General features: G+C 52.9%; 1 protein-coding gene across 1 annotated transcript in view; it reads left to right on the top strand.

Moving 5' to 3' along the window:
* LOC137361344 (plectin-like) overlaps window positions 1-16,966 on the top strand; it is a 628,221-nt gene that overhangs the window by 414,984 nt on the left and 196,271 nt on the right.

Raw genomic sequence — 16,966 nt, 5'->3', positions numbered from 1 at the left:
ATCAATCCCAAACTAATCCCACTGTCCCACTCTCTCCCCATAATCAATCCCAAACTAATCCCACTGTCCCACTCTCTCCCCATAATCAATCCCAAACTAATCCCACTGTCCCACTCTCTCCCCATAATCAATCCCAAACTAATCCCACTGTCCCACTCTCTCCATAATCAATCCCAAACTAATCCCACTGTCCCACTCTCTCCACAATCAATCTCAAACTGATCCCACTGTCCCACTCTCTCCAGAATCAATCCCAAACTAATCCCACTGTCCCACTCTCTCCCCATAATCAATCCCAAACTAATCCCACTGTCCCACTCTCTCCCCATAATCAATCCCAAACTAATCCCACTGTCCCACTCTCTCCCCATAATCAATCCCAAACTAATCCCACTGTCCCACTCTCTCCATAATCAATCCCAAACTAATCCCACTGTCCCACTCTCTCCACAATCAATCCCAAACTAATTCCACTGTCCCACTCTCTCCCCATAATCAATCCCAAACTAATCCCACTGTCCCACTCTCTCCCCATAATCAATCACAAACTAATCCCACTGTCCCACTCTCTCCATAATCAATCCCAAACTAATCCCACTGTCCCACTCTCTCCATAATCAATCTCAAACTGATCCCACTGTCCCACTCTCTCCATAATCAATCTCAAACTGATCCCACTGTCCCACTCTCTCCATAATCAATCCCAAACTAATCCCACTGTCCCACTCTCTCCATAATCAATCTCAAACTGATCCCACTGTCCCACTCTCTCCATAATCAATCCCAAACTAATCCCACTGCCCCACTCTCTCCCCATAATCGATCCCAAACTAATCCCACTGTCCCACTCTCTCCCCATAATCAATCTCAAACTAATCCCACTGTCCCACTCTCTCCCCATAATCAATCCCAAACTAATCCCACTGTCCCACTCTCTCCATAATCAATCCCAAACTAATCCCACTGTCCCACTCTCTCCACAATCAATCCCAAACTAATCCCACTGTCCCACTCTCTCCACAATCAATCCCAAACTAATCCCACTGTCCCACTCTCTCCACAATCAATCCCAAACTAATCCCACTGCCCCACTCTCTCCCCATAATCGATCCCAAACTAATCCCACTGTCCCACTCTCTCCCCATAATCAATCTCAAACTAATCCCACTGTCCCACTCTCTCCACAATCAATCCCAAACTAATCCCACTGTCCCACTCTCTCCACAATCAATCCCAAACTAATCCCACTGTCCCACTCTCTCCACAATCAATCCCAAACTAATCCCACTGCCCCACTCTCTCCCCATAATCGATCCCAAACTAATCCCACTGTCCCACTCTCTCCACAATCAATCCCAAACTAATCCCACTGCCCCACTCTCTCCCCATAATCGATCCCAAACTAATCCCACTGTCCCACTCTCTCCCCATAATCAATCTCAAACTAATTCCACTGTCCCACTCTCTCCACAATCAATCCCAAACTAATTCCACTGTCCCACTCTCTCCCCATAATCAATCCCAAACTAATCCCACTGCCCCACTCTCTCCCCATAATCGATCCCAAACTAATCCCACTGTCCCACTCTCTCCACAATCAATCCCAAACTAATCCCACTGCCCCACTCTCTCCCCATAATCGATCCCAAACTAATCCCACTGTCCCACTCTCTCCCCATAATCAATCTCAAACTAATTCCACTGTCCCACTCTCTCCACAATCAATCCCAAACTAATTCCACTGTCCCACTCTCTCCCCATAATCAATCCCATACTAATCCCACTGTCCCACTCTCTCCACAATCAATCCCAAACTAATCCCACTGTCCCACTCTCTCCATAATCAATCCCAAACTAATCCCACTGTCCCACTCTCTCCACAATCAATCCCAAACTAATTCCACTGTCCCACTCTCTCCCCATAATCAATCCCAAACTAATCCCACTGTCCCACTCTCTCCCCATAATCAATCACAAACTAATCCCACTGTCCCACTCTCTCCATAATCAATCTCAAACTAATCCCACTGTCCCACTCTCTCCACAATCAATCCCAAACTAATCCCACTGTCCCACTCTCTCCATAATCAATCCCAAACTAATCCCACTGTCCCACTCTCTCCATAATCAATCCCAAACTAATCCCACTGTCCCACTCTCTCCACAATCAATCCCAAACTAATCCCACTGTCCCACTCTCTCCATAATCAATCTCAAACTAATCCCACTGTCCCACTCTCTCCACAATCAATCCCAAACTAATCCCACTGTCCCACTCTCTCCATAATCAATCCCAAACTAATCCCACTGTCCCACTCTCTCCATAATCAATCCCAAACTAATCCCACTGTCCCACTCTCTCCCCATAATCAATCACAAACTAATCCCACTGTCCCACTCTCTCCCCATAATCGATCCCAAACTAATCCCACTGTCCCACTCTCTCCCCATAATCAATCTCAAACTAATTCCACTGTCCCACTCTCTCCACAATCAATCCCAAACTAATTCCACTGTCCCACTCTCTCCCCATAATCAATCCCAAACTAATCCCACTGTCCCACTCTCTCCACAATCAATCCCAAACTAATCCCACTGTCCCACTCTCTCCATAATCAATCCCAAACTAATCCCACTGTCCCACTCTCTCCATAATCAATCCCAAACTAATCCCACTGTCCCACTCTCTCCCCATAATCAATCACAAACTAATCCCACTGTCCCACTCTCTCCCCATAATCGATCCCAAACTAATCCCACTGTCCCACTCTCTCCCCATAATCAATCTCAAACTAATTCCACTGTCCCACTCTCTCCACAATCAATCCCAAACTAATTCCACTGTCCCACTCTCTCCCCATAATCAATCCCAAACTAATCCCACTGTCCCACTCTCTCCACAATCAATCCCAAACTAATCCCACTGTCCCACTCTCTCCATAATCAATCCCAAACTAATCCCACTGTCCCACTCTCTCCATAATCAATCCCAAACTAATCCCACTGTCCCACTCTCTCCCCATAATCAATCACAAACTAATCCCACTGTCCCACTCTCTCCATAATCAATCTCAAACTGATCCCACTGTCCCACTCTCTCCATAATCAATCCCAAACTAATCCCACTGCCCCACTCTCTCCCCATAATCGATCCCAAACTAATCCCACTGTCCCACTCTCTCCCCATAATCAATCTCAAACTAATCCCACTGTCCCACTCTCTCCCCATAATCAATCCCAAACTAATCCCACTGTCCCACTCTCTCCATAATCAATCCCAAACTAATCCCACTGTCCCACTCTCTCCCCATAATCAATCACAAACTAATCCCACTGTCCCACTCTCTCCATAATCAATCCCAAACTAATCCCACTGTCCCACTCTCTCCCCATAATCAATCACAAACTAATCCCACTGTCCCACTCTCTCCATAATCAATCTCAAACTGATCCCACTGTCCCACTCTCTCCATAATCAATCCCAAACTAATCCCACTGTCCCACTCTCTCCCCATAATCAATCACAAACTAATCCCACTGTCCCACTCTCTCCATAATCAATCCCAAACTAATCCCACTGTCCCACTCTCTCCCCATAATCAATCACAAACTAATCCCACTGTCCCACTCTCTCCATAATCAATCCCAAACTAATCCCACTGCCCCACTCTCTCCCCATAATCGATCCCAAACTAATCCCACTGTCCCACTCTCTCCCCATAATCAATCTCAAACTAATCCCACTGTCCCACTCTCTCCACAATCAATCCCAAACTAATCCCACTGTCCCACTCTCTCCACAATCAATCCCAAACTAATCCCACTGTCCCACTCTCTCCACAATCAATCCCAAACTAATCCCACTGTCCCACTCTCTCCACAATCAATCCCAAACTAATCCCACTGCCCCACTCTCTCCCCATAATCGATCCCAAACTAATCCCACTGTCCCACTCTCTCCCCATAATCAATCTCAAACTAATTCCACTGTCCCACTCTCCCCATAATCAATCCAAAACAAATCCCACTGTCCCACTCTCTCCATAATCAATCCCAAACTAATCCCACTGTCCCACTCTCTCCCCATAATCGATCCCAAACTAATCCCACTGTCCCACTCTCTCCATAATCAATCTCAAACTAATCCCACTGTCCCACTCTCTCCCCATAATCAATCTCAAACTAATTCCACTGTCCCACTCTCTCCCCATAATCAATCCCAAACTAATCCCACTGTCCCACTCTCTCCATAATCAATCCCAAACTAATCCCACTGTCCCACTCTCTCCACAATCAATCCCAAACTAATCCCACTGCCCCACTCTCTCCCCATAATCGATCCCAAACTAATCCCACTGTCCCACTCTCTCCCCATAATCAATCTCAAACTAATTCCACTGTCCCACTCTCTCCCCATAATCAATCTCAAACTAATCCCACTGTCCCACTCTCTCCACAATCAATCCCAAACTAATCCCACTGTCCCACTCTCTCCATAATCAATCCCAAACTAATTCCACTGTCCCACTCTCTCCCCATAATCAATCTCAAACTAATCCCACTGTCCCACTCTCTCCCCATAATCAATCTCAAACTAATTCCACTGTCCCACTCTCTCCCCATAATCAATCCCAAACTAATCCCACTGTCCCACTCTGTCCATAATCAATCCCAAACTAATCCCACTGTCCCACTCTCTCCACAATCAATCCCAAACTAATCCCACTGTCCCACTCTCTCCACAATCAATCCCAAACTAATCCCACTGCCCCACTCTCTCCCCATAATCGATCCCAAACTAATCCCACTGTCCCACTCTCTCCCCATAATCAATCTCAAACTAATTCCACTGTCCCACTCTCTCCCCATAATCAATCCCAAACTAATCCCACTGTCCCACTCTGTCCATAATCAATCCCAAACTAATCCCACTGTCCCACTCTCTCCACAATCAATCCCAAACTAATCCCACTGTCCCACTCTCTCCACAATCAATCCCAAACTAATCCCACTGCCCCACTCTCTCCCCATAATCGATCCCAAACTAATCCCACTGTCCCACTCTCTCCCCATAATCAATCCCAAACTAATCCCACTGTCCCACTCTGTCCATAATCAATCCCAAACTAATCCCACTGTCCCACTCTGTCCATAATCAATCCCAAACTAATCCCACCGTCCCACTCTCTCCCCATAATCAATCCCAAACTAATCCCACTGTCCCACTCTCTCCATAATCAATCCCAAACTAATCCCACTGTCCCACTCTCTCCATAATCAATCCCAAACTAATCTCACTGCCCCGCTTTCTGCCCAAAACCTTGTTAGTTAGTTAGTTAGAGATACAGCACTGAAACAGGCCCTTCGGCCCACCGAGTCTGTGCCGACCATCAACCACCCATTTATACTAATCCTACACTAATTCCATATTCCTACCACATCCCCACCTGTCCCTATATTTCCCTACCACCTACCTATACTAGGGGCAATTGCTAATGGCCAATTTACCTATCAACCTGCAAGTCTTTGGCATGTGGGAGGAAACCGGAGCACCCGGAGGAAACCCACGCAGACACAGGGAGAACTTGCAAACTCCACACAGGCAGTACCCAGAATTGAACCCGGGTCGCTGGAGCTGTGAGGCTGCGGTGCTAACCACTGTGCCACTGTGCCGCCCTAATCACTAAATTAGTATTAATCACTAAACTAATCCCACTGCCCACCCTCTCTCCATAGCCCTGTATCAACCCCCAAATGGGCAGAGACAGCATGGATTTACAAAAGGAAAGTATTCAGCCTGGAGCTCAGTGACCAGTGGTGTTCCGCAGGGATCTGTTCTGGGACCTCTGCTCTTTGTGATTTTTATAAATGACTTGGATAAGGAAGTGGAAGGCTGGGTTAGCAAGTTTGCCGATGACACAAAGGTTGCTGGAGTTGTGGATAGTGTGGAAGGCTGTTGTAGGTTGCAACGGGACATTGACAGGATGCAGAGCTAGGCTGAGAAGTGGCAGATGGAGTTCAACCTGGAAAAGTGTGAAGTGATTCATTTTGGAAGGTCGAATTTGAATGCGGAATACAGGCTTAAAGACAGGAATCTTGGTAGTGTGGAGGAACAGAGGGATCTTGGGGTCCATGTCCATAGATCGCTCAAAGTTGCCACCCAAGTTGATAGGGTTGTTAAGAAGGCGTATGGTGTGTTGGCTTTCATTAACAGGGGGATTGAGTTTAAGAGCCGCGAGGTTATGCTGCAGCTCTATAAAGCCCTGGTTCGACCACACTTGGAATATTGTGTTCAGTTCTGGTCGCCTCATTATAGGAAGGATGTGGAAGCTTTAGAGAGGGTGCAGAGGAGATTTACCAGGATGCTGCCTGGACTGGAGGGCATGTCTTACGAAGAAAGATTGAGGGAGCTAGGGCTTTTCTCATTGGAGCGAAGAAGGATGAGAGATGACTTGATAGAGGCATAGATAGAGTGGATAGTCAGAGACTTTTTCCCAGGGTGGAAAGGGCTATCACCAGGGGGCATAAATTTAAGGTGATTGGAGGAAGGTTTCGGGGAGATGTCAGAGGTAGGTTCTTTACACAGAGAGTGGTGGGTGCGTGGAATGCACTGCCAGCGGTGGTAGTAGAAGCAGATACATTAGGGACATTTAAGCGACTCTTGGATAGGTACATGGATGATAGTAGAATGAAGGGTAGGTAGGTAGTTTGATCTTAGAGTAGGTTAAAGGTTCGGCACAACATCGTGGGCCGAAGGGCCTGTACTGTGCTGTACTGTTCTATGTTCTATGTTCTAAAAGGGAAATCATGCTTGTCAAATCCACTAGAATTCTTTGAGGATGTAACTACTAGAGTTGATGAGGGGGAGCCAGTGGATGTGGTTTATTTGGACTTTCAGAAGGCTTTCGACAAAGTCCCACATAAGAGCTGCAGTCTTACTGAGCCCCCTCTTACTGAGCCCCCTCTTACTGAGCCCCCTCTTACTGAGCCCCGGTCTTACTGAGCCCAGTCTTACTGAGCCCCAGTCTTACTGAGCCCCCTCTTACTGAGCCCCGGTCTTACTGAGCCCAGTCTTACTGAACCCCAGTCTTACTGAGCCCCAGTCTTACTGAGCCCCGGTCTTACTGAGCCCCGGTCTTACTGAGCCCCGGTCTCACTGAGCCCCGGTCTTACTGAGCCCCGGTCTCACTGAGCCCCAGTCTCACTGAGCCCCAGTCTTACTGAGCCCCAGTCTTACTGAGCCCCCTCTTACTGAGCCCCGGTCTTACTGAGCCCAGTCTTACTGAGCCCCAGTCTTACTGAGCCCCAGTCTTACTGAGCCCCGGTCTTACTGAGCCCCGGTCTCACTGAGCCCCGGTCTTACTGAGCCCCGGTCTTACTGAGCCCCGGTCTCACTGAGCCCCGGTCTTACTGAGCCCCGGTCTCACTGAGCCCCAGTCTCACTGAGCCCCAGTCTTACTGAGCCCCAGTCTTACTGAGCCCCGTCTTACTGAGCCCCGTCTTACTGAGCCCCGGTCTTATTGAGGCCCGGTCTTACTGAGCCCCCTCTTACTGAGCCCCGTCTTACTGAGCCCCGGTCTTACTGAGCCCCGGTCTTACTGAGCCCCGGTCTTACTGAGCCCCAGTCTTACTGAGCCCCGTCTTACTGAGCCCCGGTCTTACTGAGCCCCAGTCTTACTGAGCCCCGTCTTACTGAGCCCCAGTCTTATTGAGGCCCGGTCTTACTGAGCCCCGTCTTACTGAGCCCCGGTCTTACTGAGCCCCCTCTTCCTGAGCCCCGTCTTACTGAGCCCCGGTCTTACTGAGCCCCGGTCTTATTGAGCCCCAGTCTTATTGAGCCCCAGTCTTACTGAGCCCCGGTCTTACTGAGCCCCCTCTTCCTGAGCCCCCTCTTCCTGAGCCCCGTCTTACTGAGCCCCGGTCTTACTGAGCCCCGGTCTTACTGAGGCCCGGTCTTACTGAGCCCCGTCTTACTGAGCCCCGTCTTACTGAGCCCCAGTCTTATTGAGCCCCAGTCTTACTGAGCCCCGTCTTACTGAGCCCCGGTCTTATTGAGGCCCGGTCTTACTGAGCCCCGTCTTACTGAGCCCCCGTCTTACTGAGCCCCGGTCTTATTGAGCCCCGGTCTTACTGAGCCCCCTCTTACTGAGCCCCAGTCTTACTGAGCCCCGTCTTACTGAGCCCCGGTCTTATTGAGCCCCGGTCTTATTGAGCCCCGGTCTTACTGAGCCACCTCTTACTGAGCCCCCTCTTACTGAGCCCCAGTCTTACTGAGCCCCCTCTTACTGAGCCCCAGTCTTACTGAGCCCCGGTCTTACTGAGCCCCGGTCTCACTGAGCCCCGGTCTTATTGAGGCCCGGTCTTACTGAGCCCCCTCTTACTGAGCCCCGTCTTACTGAGCCCCAGTCTTACTGAGCCCCAGTCTTATTGAGGCCCAGTCTTACTGAGCCCCGTCTTACTGAGCCCGGTCTTACTGAGCCCCAGTCTTACTGAGCCCAGGTCTTACTGAGCCCCCTCTTACTGAGCCCCAGTCTTATTGAGCCCCAGTCTTATTGAGGCCCAGTCTTACTGAGCCCCGTCTTACTGAGCCCCGTCTTACTGAGCCCCGGTCTTATTGAGCCCCGTCTTACTGAGCCCCAGTCTTATTGAGCCCCGTCTTACTGAGCCCCCTCTTACTGAGCCCCGTCTTACTGAGCCCCAGTCTCGCTGAGCCCCAGTCTCGCTGAGCTCCAGTCTCGCTGAGCTCCAGTCTCGCTGAGCCCCAGTCTCGCTGAGCCCCAGTCTCGCTGAGTCCCAGTCTCGCTGAGTCCCAGTCTCGCTGAGTCCCAGTCTCGCTGAGTCCCAGTCTCGCTGAGTCCCAGTCTCGCTCAGTCCCAGTCTCGCTGAGTCCCAGTCTCGCTCAGTCCCAGTCTCGCTCAGTCCCAGTCTCACTGAGTTCCAGTCTCACTGAGTTCCAGTCTCACTGAGTCCCAGTCTCACTGAGTCCCAGTCTCACTGAGCTCCAGTCTCACTGAGCCCCAGTCTCACTGAGCTCCAGTCTTACTGAGCCCCAGTCTTACTGAGCCCCGTCTTACTGAGCCCCGGTCTTATTGAGCCCCGGTCTTATTGAGCCCCGGTCTTACTGAGCCACCTCTTACTGAGCCCCCTCTTACTGAGCCCCCTCTTACTGAGCCCCAGTCTTACTGAGCCCCCTCTTACTGAGCCCCGGTCTTACTGAGCCCCGGTCTCACTGAGCCCCGGTCTTATTGAGGCCCGGTCTTACTGAGCCCCCTCTTACTGAGCCCCGTCTTACTGAGCCCCAGTCTTACTGAGCCCCAGTCTTATTGAGGCCCAGTCTTACTGAGCCCCGTCTTACTGAGCCCCGTCTTACTGAGCCCCAGTCTTACTGAGCCCAGGTCTTACTGAGCCCCCTCTTACTGAGCCCCAGTCTTATTGAGCCCCAGTCTTATTGAGGCCCAGTCTTACTGAGCCCCGTCTTACTGAGCCCCGTCTTACTGAGCCCCGTCTTACTGAGCCCCGGTCTTATTGAGCCCCGTCTTACTGAGCCCCAGTCTTATTGAGCCCCGTCTTACTGAGCCCCCTCTTACTGAGCCCCGTCTTACTGAGCCCCAGTCTCGCTGAGCCCCAGTCTCGCTGAGCTCCAGTCTCGCTGAGCTCCAGTCTCGCTGAGCCCCAGTCTCGCTGAGCCCCAGTCTCGCTGAGTCCCAGTCTCGCTGAGTCCCAGTCTCGCTGAGTCCCAGTCTCGCTGAGTCCCAGTCTCGCTGAGTCCCAGTCTCTCTGAGTCCCAGTCTCGCTCAGTCCCAGTCTCGCTCAGTCCCAGTCTCGCTCAATCCCAGTCTCACTGAGTTCCAGTCTCACTGAGTTCCAGTCTCACTGAGTCCCAGTCTCACTGAGCTCCAGTCTCACTGAGTCCCAGTCTCACTGAGCTCCAGTCTCACTGAGCCCCAGTCTCACTGAGCTCCAGTCTCACTGAGCTCCAGTCTCACTGAGCTCCAGTCTCACTGAGTCCCAGTCTCACTGAGCTCCAGTCTCACTGAGCCCCAGTCTCACTGAGCCCCAGTCTCACTGAGCCCCAGTCTCACTGAGTCCCAGTCTCACTGAGCTCCAGTCTCACTGAGCCCCAGTCTCACTGAGTCCCAGTCTCACTGAGCTACAGTCTCACTGAGTCCCGATCTCACTGAGTCCCGATCTCACTGAGTCCCGATCTCACTGAGTCCCAGTCTCACTGAGTCCCAGTCTCACTGAGTCCCAATCTCACTGAGTCCCAGTCTCACTGAGCTCCATTCACACTGAGTCCCAGTCTCACTGAGCTCCAGTCTCACTGAGTCCCAGTCTCACTGAGTCCCAGTCTCACTGAGCTACAGTCTCACTGAGTCCCGATCTCACTGAGTCCCGATCTCACTGAGTCCCGATCTCACTGAGTCCCAGTCTCACTGAGTCCCAGTCTCACTGAGTCCCAATCTCACTGAGTCCCAGTCTCACTGAGCTCCATTCACACTGAGTCCCAGTCTCACTGAGCCCCAGTCTCACTGAGCCCCAGTCTCACTGAGCTCCAGTCTCACTGAGCTCCAGTCTCACTGAGGCCCGATCTCACTGAGTCCGAGTCTCACTGAGTCCGAGTCTCACTGAGTCCGAGTCTCACTGAGTCCGAGTCTCACTGAGTCCCAGTCTCACTGAGCTCCAGTCTCACTGAGCCCCAGTCTCACTGAGCCCCAGTCTCACTGAGTCCCAGTCTCACTGAGTCCCAGTCTCACTGAGCTACAGTCTCACTGAGTCCCGATCTCACTGAGTCCCGATCTCACTGAGTCCCAGTCTCACTGAGCCCCAGTCTGACTGAGTCCCAGTCTCACTGAGTCCCAGTCTCACTGAGCTCCAGTCTCACTGAGCCCCAGTCTCACTGAGTCCCAGTCTCACTGAGTCCGAGTCTCTCTGAGTCCCAGTCTCACTGAGTCCCAGTCTAATTGAGTCCCAGTCTAATTGAGTCCCAGTCTAATTGAGTCCCAGTCTAATTGAGTCCCAGTCTCTCTGAGTCCCAGTCTCACTGAGTCCCAGTCTCACTGAGTCCCAGTCTCACTGAGTCCCAGTCTCACTGAGCCCCAGTCTCACTGAGCCCCAGTCTCACTGAGCCCCAGTCTCACTGAGCACCAGTCTCACTGAGTCCCAGTCTCACTGAGTCCCAGTCTCACTGAGTCCCAGTCTCACTGAGCTCCAGTCTCACTGAGCCCCAGTCTCACTGAGTCCCAGTCTCACTGAGTCCCAGTCTCACTGAGTCCCAGTCTCACTGAGCCCCAGTCTCACTGAGCCCCAGTCTCATTGAGTCCCAGTCTCACTGAGTCCCAGTCTCACTGAGCTACAGTCTCACTGAGTCCCGATCTCACTGAGTCCCGATCTCACTGAGTCCCGATCTCACTGAGTCCCAGTCTCACTGAGTCCCAGTCTCACTGAGCCCCAGTCTGACTGAGTCCCAGTCTCACTGAGTCCCAATCTCACTGAGTCCCAGTCTCACTGAGTCCCAATCTCACTGAGTCCCAATCTCACTGAGCTCCAGTCTCACTGAGCCCCAGTCTGACTGAGCCCCAGTCTCACTGAGCCCCAGTCTCACTGAGCTCCAGTCTCACTGAGCCCCAGTCTCACTGAGCCCCAGTCTCACTGAGTCGCAGTCTCACTGAGTCGCAGTCTCACTGAGTCGCAGTCTCACTGAGTCGCAGTCTCACTGAGCTCCAGTCTCACTGAGCTCCAGTCTTACTGAGCTCCAGTCTCACTGAGCCCCAGTCTCACTTAGTCCGAGTCTCACTGAGCTCCAGTCTCACTGAGCTCCAGTCTCACTGAGTCCCAGTCTCGCTGAGTCCCAGTCTCGCTGAGCTCCAGTCTCGCTGAGCCCCAGTCTCGCTGAGTCCCAGTCTCGCTGAGCTCCAGTCTCGCTGAGCCCCAGTCTCGCTGAGCCCCAGTCTCGCTGAGCTCCAGTCTCGCTGAACTCCAGTCTCGCTGAGCCCCAGTCTCACTGAGTCCCAGTCTCGCTGAGTCCCAGTCTCGCTGAGTCCCAGTCTCGCTGAGCTCCAGTCTCGCTGAGTCCCAGTCTCGCTGAGTCCCAGTCTCTCTCAGTCCCAGTCTCTCTCAGTCCCAGTCTCGCTCAGTCCCAGTCTCGCTCAGTCCCAGTCTCGCTCAGTCCCAGTCTCGCTCAGTCCCAGTCTCGCTCAGTCCCAGTCTCGCTCAGTCCCAGTCTCACTGAGTCCCAGTCTCACTGAGCTCCAGTCTCACTGAGCTCCAGTCTAATTGAGTCCCAGTCTAATTGAGTCCCAGTCTAATTGAGTCCCAGTCTAATTGAGTCCCAGTCTCTCTGAGTCCCAGTCTCACTGAGTCCCAGTCTCACTGTGCTCCAGTCTAATTGAGTCCCAATCTAATTGAGTCCCAGTCTAATTGAGTCCCAGTCTAATTGAGTCCCAGTCTAATTGAGTCCCAGTCTCTCTGAGTCCCAGTCTCACTGAGCTCCAGTCTAACTGAGTCCCAATCTAATTGAGTCCCAGTCTAATTGAGTCCCAGTCTAATTGAGTCCCAGTCTAATTGAGTCCCAGTCTCACTGAGCCCCAGTCTCACTGAGCCCCAGTCTCACTGAGCACCAGTCTCACTGAGCACCAGTCTCACTGAGCCCCAGTCTCACTGAGCCCCAGTCTCACTGAGTCCCAGTCTCACTGAGTCCCAGTCTCACTGAGTCCCAGTCTCACTGAGTCCCAGTCTCACTGAGCTCCAGTCTCACTGAGCTCCAGTCTCACTGAGCTCCAGTCTCACTGAGCCCCAGTCTCACTGAGCCCCAGTCTCACTGAGCCCCAGTCTCACTGAGTCCCAGTCTCACTGAGTCCCAGTCTCTCTGAGTCCCAGTCTCTCTGAGTCCCAGTCTCACTGAGTCCCAGTCTCACTGACTCCCAGTCTCTCTGAGTCCCAGTCTCACTGAGCTCCAGTCTAACTGAGTCCCAATCTAATTGAGTCCCAGTCTCACTGAGTCCCAGTCTCACTGACTCCCAGTCTCTCTGAGTCCCAGTCTCACTGAGCTCCAGTCTAACTGAGTCCCAATCTAATTGAGTCCCAGTCTAATTGAGTCCCAGTCTAATTGAGTCCCAGTCTCACTGAGTCCCAGTCTCACTGAGCTCCAGTCTCACTGAGCTCCAGTCTCACTGAGCCCCAGTCTCACTGAGCCCCAGTCTCACTGAGCCCCAGTCTCACTGAGCCCCAGTCTCACTGAGCCCCAGTCTCACTGAGTCCCAGTCTCACTGACTCCCAGTCTCACTGAGCTCCATTTTCACTGAGCTCCAGTCTCTCTGAGCTCCAGTCTCACTGAGCCCCAATCTCACCGAGTCCCAATCTCACCGAGTCCCAATCTCACCGAGTCCCAGTCTCACCGAGTCCCAGTCTCACCGAGTCCCAGTCTCACCGAGTCCCAGTCTCACCGAGTCCCAGTCTCACCGAGTCCCAGTCTCACCGAGCTCCAGTCTCACCGAGTCCCAGTTTTACGTCATCTTCCAGCGCACTCTGCTCATTAACTGTTTCCGTGACAACATCAACGTCCAATGCACTGTCCTCATTAACCCTCTCCTTGACATCATCAAGCAACTCAATCAAGTTGTTTAACAGTTTGCTTTTAAAAAATATACCGACCCCAGACCAATGGGAACACTGACTCCGGACCCCAGACCAATGGTAACACTGACTCTGGACCCCAGACCAATGGGAACACTGACTCCGGACCCCAGACCAATGGTAACACTGACTCTGGACCCCAGACCAATGGGAACACTGACTCCGGACCCCAGACCAATGGGAACACTGACTCCGGACCCCAGACCAATGGTAACACTGACTCTGGACCCCAGACCAATGGGAACACTGACTCCGGACCCCAGACCAATGGTAACACTGACTCTGGACCCCAGACCAATGGGAACACTGACTCCGGACCCCAGACCAATGGTAACACTGACTCTGGACCCCAGACCAATGGGAACACTGACTCCGGACCCCAGACCGATGGGAACACTGACTCTGGACCCCAGACCAATGGGAACACTGACTCCGGACCCCAGACCAATGGTAACACTGACTCTGGACCCCAGACCAATGGGAACACTGACTCCGGACCCCACAACCAATGGTAACACTGACTCCGGACCCCAGACCAATGGTAACACTGACTCTGGACCCCAGACCAATGGTAACACTGACTCCGGACCCCAGACCGATGGGAACACTGACTCCGGACCCCAGACCAATGGGAACACTGACTGCGGACCCCAGACCAATGGGAACACTGACTGCGGATCCCAGACCAATGGGAACACTGACTCTGGACCCCAGACCAATGGGAACACTGACTGCGGACCCCAGACCAATGGGAACACTGACTCCGGACCCCAGACCAATGGGAACACTGACTCTGGACCCCAGACCAATGGGAACACTGACTCCGGACCCCAGACCAATGGGAACACTGACTCCGGACCCCAGACCAATGGGAACACTGACTCTGGACCCCAGACCAATGGGAACACTGACTCCGGACCCCAGACCAATGGGAACACTGACTGCGGACCCCAGACCAATGGGAACACTGACTCTGGACCCCAGACCAATGGGAACACTGACTCCGGACCCCAGACCAATGGGAACACTGACTCCGGACCCCAGACCAATGGGAACACTGTCTCCGGACCCCAGACCAATGGGAACTCTGACTCTGGACCTCAGACCAATGGGAACACTGACTCCGGACCCCAGACCAATGGGAACACTGACTCCGGACCCCAGACCAATGGGAACACTGACTCCGGACCCCAGACCAATGGTAACACTGACCCTGGACCCCAGACCAATGGTAACACTGACTCTGGACCCCAGACGAATGGTAACACTGACTCCGGACCTCAGACCAATGGTAACACTGACCCTGGACCCCAGACCAATGGTAACACTGACTCTGGACCCCAGACGAATGGGAACACTGACTGCGGACCCCAGACCAATGGTAACACTGACCCTGGACCCCAGACCAATGGTAACACTGACTCTGGACCCCAGACGAATGGGAACACTGACTGCGGACCCCAGACCAATGGTAACACTGACCCTGGACCCCAGACCAATGGTAACACTGACTCCGGACCCCAGACCAATGGGAACACTGACTCCGGACCCCAGACCAATGGGAACACTGACTCCGGACCCCAGACCAATGGGAACACTGACTCCGGACCCCAGACCAATGGGAACACTGACTCCGGACCCCAGACCAATGGTAACACTGACTCTGGACTCCAGACGAATGGTAACACTGACTCTGGACCCCAGACCAATGGTAACACTGACCCTGGACCCCAGACCAATGGTAACACTGACTCTGGACCCCAGACCAATGGGAACACTGACTCTGGACCCCAGACCAATGGGAACACTGACTCCGGACCCCAGACCAATGGGAACACTGACTCCGGACCCCAGACCAATGGGAACACTGACTGCGGACCCCAGACCAATGGTAACACTGACTCCGGACCTCAGACCAATGGGAACACTGACTCTGGACCCCAGACCAATGGGAACACTGACTCCGGACCCCAGACCAATGGTAACACTGACTCCGGACCCCAGACCAATGGGAACACTGACTCTGGACCCCAGACCAATGGCAACACTGACTCTGGACCACAGACGAATGGTAACACTGACTCTGGACCCCAGACCAATGGCAACACTGACTCTGGACCCCAGACCAATGGCAACACTGACTCTGGACCACAGACGAATGGTAACACTGACTCTGGACCCCAGACCAATGGCAACACTGACTCTGGACCCCAGACCAATGGCAACACTGACTCTGGACCACAGACGAATGGTAACACTGACTCTGGACCCCAGACCAATGGTAACACTGACTCTGGACCCCAGACCAATGGCAACACTGACTCTGGACCACAGACGAATGGTAACACTGACTCTGGACCCCAGACCAATGGCAACACTGACTCTGGACCCCAGACCAATGGCAACACTGACTCTGGACCACAGACGAATGGTAACACTGACTCTGGACCCCAGACCAATGGTAACACTGACTCTGGACCCCAGACCAATGGGAACACTGACTCCGGACCCCAGACCAATGGGAACACTGACTCTGGACCCCAGACCAATGGTAACACTGACTCTGGACCCCAGACCAATGGGAACACTGACTCCGGACCCCAGACCAATGGTAACACTGACTCCGGACCCCAGACCAATGGTAACACTGACTCCGGACCCCAGACCAATGGGAACACTGACTCCGGACCCCAGACCAATGGGAACACTGACTCCGGACCCCAGACCAATGGGAACACTGACTCCGGACCCCAGACCAATGGTAACACTGACTCTGGACCCCAGACCAATGGTAACACTGACTCTGGACCCCAGACCAATGGGGACACTGACTCTGGATCCCAGACCAATGGTAACACTGACTCCGGACCCCAGACCAATGGGAACACTGACTCCGGACCCCAGACCAATGGGAACTCTGACTCCGGACCTCAGACCAATGGTAACACTGACTCCGGACCCCAGACCAATGGTAACACTGACTCTGGACCCCAGACCAATGGTAACACTGACTCCGGACCTCAGACCAATGGTAACACTGACTCCGGACCCCAGACCAATGGGAACACTGACTCCGGACCCCAGACCAATGGGAACTCTGACTCCGGACCCCAGACCAATGGTAACACTGACTCCGGACCCCAGACCAATGGTAACACTGACTCCGGACCCCAGACCAATGGTAACACTGACTCCGGACCCCAGACCAATGGGAACCCTGAGCGCGCTGCTGTTTTTGATTCTGGAACGAGGGTCTGTTGGGCTCAGAATCGTCTGTGACTGTTTTCCTGTCATTGCATCAGCGATCACTTGTTCTGATTGGTTCCCTTGTTCT

The sequence above is a fragment of the Heterodontus francisci genome, unplaced genomic scaffold (genome assembly GCF_036365525.1).
Source record: "Heterodontus francisci isolate sHetFra1 unplaced genomic scaffold, sHetFra1.hap1 HAP1_SCAFFOLD_559, whole genome shotgun sequence".
Lineage (NCBI taxonomy): Eukaryota > Metazoa > Chordata > Chondrichthyes > Heterodontiformes > Heterodontidae > Heterodontus > Heterodontus francisci.
Note: the sequence above shows the minus strand (reverse complement) of the source record. Positions and strands in the feature narration are given on the sequence as shown.